This window comes from Centroberyx affinis, unplaced genomic scaffold (genome assembly GCF_046629955.1).
Source record: "Centroberyx affinis isolate AG114_WGS23_722 - 3 ecotype Tasmania unplaced genomic scaffold, CSIRO-AGI_Caff_v1 ptg003896l_1, whole genome shotgun sequence".
NCBI lineage: Eukaryota > Metazoa > Chordata > Actinopteri > Beryciformes > Berycidae > Centroberyx > Centroberyx affinis.
The window spans coordinates 380,001-387,011 of NW_027281734.1; the positions used below are offsets into that span (position 1 = coordinate 380,001).

The following is a 7,011-nucleotide window of genomic DNA, read 5'->3' on the forward strand; positions in this document are numbered from 1 at the left end:
TAATTCTAATAGAATTAGGTTATACTATGCAATATATTTGGAGACTTCTCACCAAAGTCAAATGACAGGATCTTAAAATGGCAGCTGAGGACGCAAAATTTTCAGCCAGCTATTTTCAGTGCACTTGTATGTGGTCTTCTGTTCTTACAGCAGATCCAAAGAGAATCAAGTCAACTTTATTCATGTAGTGCCTTAAACACTTTGCAAAAGTTACAAGAAAAGATAACAGGAAACAATCTGAACAGACCAAAGAGAAAATGTGTTATGAAACAGCCGGCAACAGATGCGTATCTCTTGAGGGTGTGAGAGTTACAAACCAGACATGCAGATGTGAGCAGTTAACAAAACCTTTAAGATGAATCACCGGATATAAACACATTTTCTCGTGAATTTGCTTCAGCCTACATTTTAAATACCTGTTCGTCCATTTATTGAAAGACATAAATATTTCTGCATCAAGTGGAAGTGGACTGGACTCTCTGAAACCCACTTTTAATCATATACAATGTGATTTACACATTATATTGTCCACTTCTCAACATACTAAAATGAAAACTTTTTGGTCTTTTCTGTGTTGATTCTCTGCCTGTCTTTCTTACTTCCTTTTCTCTCTCACCATCTGTCTCTCTGTACTGTCAAATAAAGTGCTAAACAGCTACTGTTGCTGTGGCTAACACAGAAGCAGACAAGCAGCTGTGGTTTTTGACAGTTACCATGAGGCCAAACATGATGTTATCATGCTTGTATTTCTCATCACCTAAAGTTGCGTGTAACTAACTTAAGTGATGCAAAGTTTTGTGAGCAGTATGGAAATTATAAAATTAATTATGAAACTTTGTTTTTATGTTTAGTGACATGTTTAGGAAGTGAGTAATACAACAATAAGGACAAACAAACGTGCCTCAATGAAATATCCTGCATTAAAGGAACTGTTGTGACATGGGAAATAGGATGACAAGCTGTCACCTTTGATAGTCCCCCACAGAAACTGATAACTTGTCCAGAGCAGACAAAAGTGGGTCCTCTTAAATGATAGCATCTCTAAGGCTCATAAACTGCAATTACACAGTGCTTGATTTGAAGATGATTCACTTCTAGATGCTGCCTGGGCAGTAGTCGTGTCTGCACCTGAATAAAAACACACACACACACACACACACACACACACACACACACACACACACACACGCACACACACGTCAGTTAGATGAAGAGAGCTGCAGAGAAGAGCTTTGTGCCCACTGAGCACTTCATATTTTTGTATGGTGGAAGTGCTAGGCTCTTTTTATTGCTCTATGTCTTTTAAAAACGATAGCTTGAGGCTTGGCACTCTCTTTTGCTAAAGTTGACATATTTTTTTTTTTTTACTTTCAGTGGACAGTGCACTTAGTGCTAAAACATACTGTGCTCTCAGTGCTGGCATGGACATGCAATGACAATTATTTTTCATTGAAAGTCTGCCTGTCTTTTTCTCCCTGTTTACAATGGGTACCATTGCATATGCAGTGAGACAGTGATGCGATTAAATGATTTACATGATTATATAAAGTGACACCGCCCCTACAAAGCTGGTTTACGTGTGACATGTGGTTATGAAGAGCATGGTGTTTGCAGCCTTCTCACCTCCAGCCATACCGAAATGTCTACAACCCATGATGACCACATCTCTCCACCCAAATTTTTCAGTGCATATTAATGCACATTACATGAATGTGCATATTAATATATAGTGATTAGCGCTGGATCAAGTTCCTGCAATATGAAAAGTCCTGACATCAGTGACGTTTGATGAGTCAGCAGTTATGAAAGTCTTATAGTGTGTCCCCAGCCTAAGACCCCTAAGTAGAGATTTATTAGAAACAGATGAGTTATGGCACCCCTCCTTGTATAACCTTTTGGCCTATTGGCACCTATAATGGAAAACACACCCCTAAGACAAAACTGAAAATCCCCCTTTTACTATGCCATATGTTGTAATTGGACTCAGGAAAGTCTAGTCAAAGTCTAGTCATCCACTAAATGACAGCATAATATCATATTGTACATAATTAAGAATTAATTAATAAGCATGCAATACCAAACTCCATACCAAACTCAAAAGTTGAAATCAACATGACTGCAACTGTAGATGGCCTGTGGTTTATTTGAGCAGAGGAGGATTAGACACAGAAGATAAATTTGATATCTGAAATTAAAGATAGTAGAGAATATCTTGTTTGTGCACCAAGTGCCAACAGTTTGTCTATGGGCCTATGTTTGAGTTTGAGGTTCTAGTTTATGTCAGTAGTCATTATCTGAACACTGATGGTGTTCGATAAGTCTACAAATCTAAACTAAGGAGCAGGAGACGAACCCTGACTCTGCTTCCTCGATTCTTCTCACTTATCTCACACCATTCGGTGATCAAGATGAGCAGAGGTAAACCAACCCGCAGTGGAAACTTCACAGGTCAGTCCGCAACTGCCACGAAGAAGACATCCTGCTATCGTGACTTTGGTGAGTGATAGTTTTAAAGAATTTCAAAAGGGTATGAATTCACAAACCGTCCCTCAAATTGTCCTCTGATAGAGGACAGAGAATGTATATATTCTTCAGGTATAATGTTGCACAAGTATTATGCCTCACAAGATATAGAAGCCTCTGACACAAAATATGGCATACACAGACTTTGCCATGGAGTTTTTAATGATGCTGTGATTTGTGTGTTAGAACAGAAAATGATGATTTTCATCTACATGATCATCGCAGCTCTGGTACCAACAGCTCTGGCACAAGGTAGAGTTCAATTCAACTGTATAATCTTGATTAGTAATTGTATAAATTAGCAATAAATGAAACCCTTATTAAACATTCAAGTTATGTAATTACATTATAAAGATGCCATTATTAATATTCAATCTTATTGTTGTCAACATTACACATAAATACATGATTAATCATGTTTTTGAGAAAAAAATCCTGCTTTTACAAATATAAATTCTTAGCTAACATTATGAAAGTAAAACATTTAATTATGAATACAATTACATTGTTTAGAAATATGGTTATGAATAGTAAAGTAAAATAGTTAATAAAATAGTTTATTTAAATACACAATTTTGAATAGCTACTAAACAGTTGTTGATCAACAGTGCTGGAGAATAAAATTATAAAAAAAAAAAATAAGTATAGTGGAAATAGTGTTGCATTGTTAGCTTTTCCCTATTGAGATATGGATATGCAATGTATAACACTAAAATACAATGCCCATTACAAGAATTTATGTTATTATATTACATTTATATTACACTGAGTATTGTTTTTTTTTTCATCAGGGTCTACGGTGTGCAATTTGTCTGATGGCAGTGAAACTCGGCAATGTTTTGGAGCATTGGGAGAGCCGCTGTTTTTTCATCTGACCTCTAGAGCAAATGAGACAGAGATAGAGTTGAAAAAGGATAACAAATATGTGTTTTTAAAAAGAATCAACGTACAACAAACCATACATAACTAAAGAGGTTAAAGACTGCATCAATCGCAAAAAATGGCATTTAAGAACCGGGATAGACTGCAACTGAAAATTGTGCAAAAGGAGCTTAACAACATGCTTAGAGAAGCTAGGAGGAAACATAAGGAGATTATCCAACAGAACTTTTCTGCAATGAACTCCAAAAAACTGTGGGACACTATGAAGGCAATATGACTCCAGCTAAAAAATGTCTCAGTACCTCTGATGACCTGCAAAAAGCAAATGAATTAAATGACTTTTATCTGAGATTTGAAACCCAGGACTTCTCCTCTGAATGTAGAGATGTTTTAGAGACAATCTCTGTTACTGACCAGGATGCAAGGTTGGTGATTGACCCTTATAAGGTCCAATCACTTTTTAAGCACACCTGTACTAAGAAGGCCACAGGGCCAGATGGCATCTCTGCATTTCTCCTCAAAACATGTGCAGATGAGCTGACATGGTGTCCCATCTTCCAAAAATCTGTGGACTCGCACACCATCCCCACCCTCTGGAAGAAATCAATAATTACACCTGTCCCCCAAAAACCTTGTCCAAAGGTAAACAATGATTTTAGGCCTGTTGCACTGACATCCATTGTCATGAAATGTTTTGAGAGGATTATGGTGTTGTTGCTTAAGAAAGAGGTAGATATATTTTTAGACCCTTTTCAGTTTGCTTACAAGTAGGGGCATGGCATAGATGATTTGTAGGCCTAACATGTTATGCCTATCTTGCATGAATTTAACAATTATTTTCATACAATCATACTTATTGGGATTCATGTCGATAAATATGAGTGGACAGGAGGATGAGAGTGTGCAACCGTTCTCAATGTGACTGGTAGCCTATATTCCTTTTTTATTTCAATTCCAACCTTGGTGATGAAGCAATATTTTTCACCGGGTCGTCCACGTTTATATAGCCTGCATGAAACAACACGGTAAGAACGCACAGGGCGAAGTATCTAAGATGCGCTTTTAGTAGTCCATCTTCCGAACATTGTAGTTTCTCCACGGCAGACCCACGTCAATAACATCCGCTGTTGCATAATTACGTAGCCTAGTGTAAGTGCAGTCGGATTCTCTTAGCACCGCGGTTGTCTTTTCCTAAGCCCTTATGAATTCTCCTTCAAATCTTTCCTTGACCTCATGACGTTTTCCAACGAGGTCAAGGAAAAGTGGTTAGGAATAGGAGTTAGGACGTATTTTTTGACTATTCGACCGCAGCCCAGGTGTGGAGTCAGGGTGACCACAGTAGACAGCGGACGTGACAGATTCTCCCACTAGACTTCAATCTACCAATCATAACCACATCTCTCTCTCTCTCTGTCTCTCTGCCTGTCTTTCTTACTTCCTTTTCTCTTTATCTCTATCTGTCTCTCTGTGCAGTCAAACAAAGGGCTAAACGTAGCTACTGTCGCTGTGGCTAACACAGAAGCAGACAAAGGAAAAAGCTGTGGTTTTTAACAGTCACCATGAGGCCAAAAATGAGGTTATTATGCTTGTATTTCTCATCACCTAAAGTTCCCTGTAACTAACTTGAGTGATGAAGACTTTTGTGAGCAGTATATATGGAAATTAATACTTTGGTTTTATGTTTAGTGGCATGTTTAATAAGTGAGTAATAAAACAATAAGGCCAAACAAACGTGCCTCAATTAACTCATATCCTGCATTAAAATAACTGTTGTGACATGGGAAATAGGATGACAAGCTGTCACTATTAATGGTGTCCCCCAGATACCCAGATGTCCACAATGCTAACGTTGATTCACTTCTAGCCTGGGAAGTAGTTGTGTCTGCACCTGAAATAGAAACACACACACCGCAGTTAGAGGAGCTGCAGAAGAAGAAGAGCCCTGTGCCCACTGAGCACTTTTTTTTTAGCTAGTTATCAATGCTCAGCAGATGTGTTGTGGAAGCGCTAGTTGCAGCTTCTGCTATTACTCTGTCTTTTAAAAACTAGCTTGAGCCTTAGTACTCTCTTTTGCTAAAGTTGAGATATTTTTAACTTTCAGTGGACAGTGCACTTAGTGCTAAAACCATACTGTGGTCTCAGTGCTGTCAGGGACATGCAATCAGCTTCTTTTCCCATTGAAAATAATGAGAAAAAGAACTCAGCAAAGGAAAGTCTGTATTTTTCTCCTGGCTTACAATGGGTACCATTGCATGTGCAGTGAGATAGTGATGTGATTAAGCCTTTACATGATTATAGGAAGTGACACCTCCCCTGCAAATTTGGTTTACATGTGACATGTGGTTACTGAGAGAATTTTCTTTTTTTTTAACTAGGTGCGGACGAAGAGCATAATTAGAGCATCCTGTTTGCATGGGCCTTACTTGCATTATCGTCTCATCATCCAAGCCTACTCACCTCCAGCTCTACTGAAAAGTGTACACACCCATGATGACCACATCTCTCCACCCAAGTTCTCTTTTTGCTTTTTTTGTCAGTGCATACTAATGCACATTACATTAATGTGCATATTAATATAGAGTGATTAACTGTAGTCAGGATAATCGCAGTTAATAGTTTTTAAAGTCTTCTCTTAAAGTCTTGGCACCTATAATGGAAAACACACGCCTAATTTAGACAAAACTGAAAATCCCCCTTTTAATATGCCATATGTTGTAATTGGACTCAGGAAGGTCTAGTGATCCACCAACTAAATGACAGCATAATATCATATTGTGCATAATTCAGAATTGATAATTAATGACTGCAACTGGAGGTATAGATGGCCTGTGGTTTATTTGAGCAGAGAAGGATTAGACACAGAAGATAAGTTTGATGACTGATATCTAAAATTAAAGATAGTAGAGAATATCCTGTTTCCCAAGGGCCAACAGTTTGTCCATGGGCCTATGTTTGAGTTGGAGGTTCTAGTTTATGTCAGTAGTCATTATCTGAACACTATAAGTCTACAAATCTAAAATAAGTAGCAGGAGACGAACCCTGACCCTGCTTCCTCGATTCGTCTCACTATCTCACCCCCTTCGGTGATCAAGATGAGCAGAGGTAAACCAACCCGCAGTGGAAACTTCACAGGTCAGTCCTCAACTGCCACGAAGAAGACATCCTGCTATCGTGACTTTGGTGAGTGATAGTTTTAAAGAATTTCAAAAGGGTATAAATTCACAACCCGTCCCTCAAATTGTCCTCTGATTATGAAGAGAATGTATATATTGTTCAGGTATAATGTTGCACAAGTATTATGGATATAGAGAAAAAATGGCCATTGCTGAATCAGAATCACCTTTAATTTGTCAATTGCTTAGCACACGGCTTTGCCATGGATTTTTTAATGATGCTGTGATCTATGTGTTGGAACAGAAAGACAATGGTTTTCATCTACATGATCATCGCAGCTCTGGTACCAACAGCTCCGGCACAAGGTACAGTCCAGTGTAACTAGTGCTTCCGTCTGCTCTCTTAAAAGCAAAATTTAGAAAAAGTATAGAAATGCAAAGTATATTAAGACGTTATAACAACACAATATAACTGTCCTTGATTAGTAATTAT

General features: G+C 38.1%; 1 long non-coding RNA gene across 1 annotated transcript; it reads left to right on the forward strand.

Annotated features, from left to right (window-relative positions):
- Positions 1-2,442: 2,442 nt before the first annotated feature.
- On the forward strand, positions 2,443-3,462 carry LOC139662805 (uncharacterized). Its single transcript, XR_011696690.1, has 3 exons — positions 2,443-2,496; positions 2,715-2,775; positions 3,315-3,462. It is a non-coding gene; the product is annotated as an uncharacterized lncRNA (long non-coding RNA).
- The last annotated feature ends 3,549 nt before the right edge of the window (positions 3,463-7,011 follow it).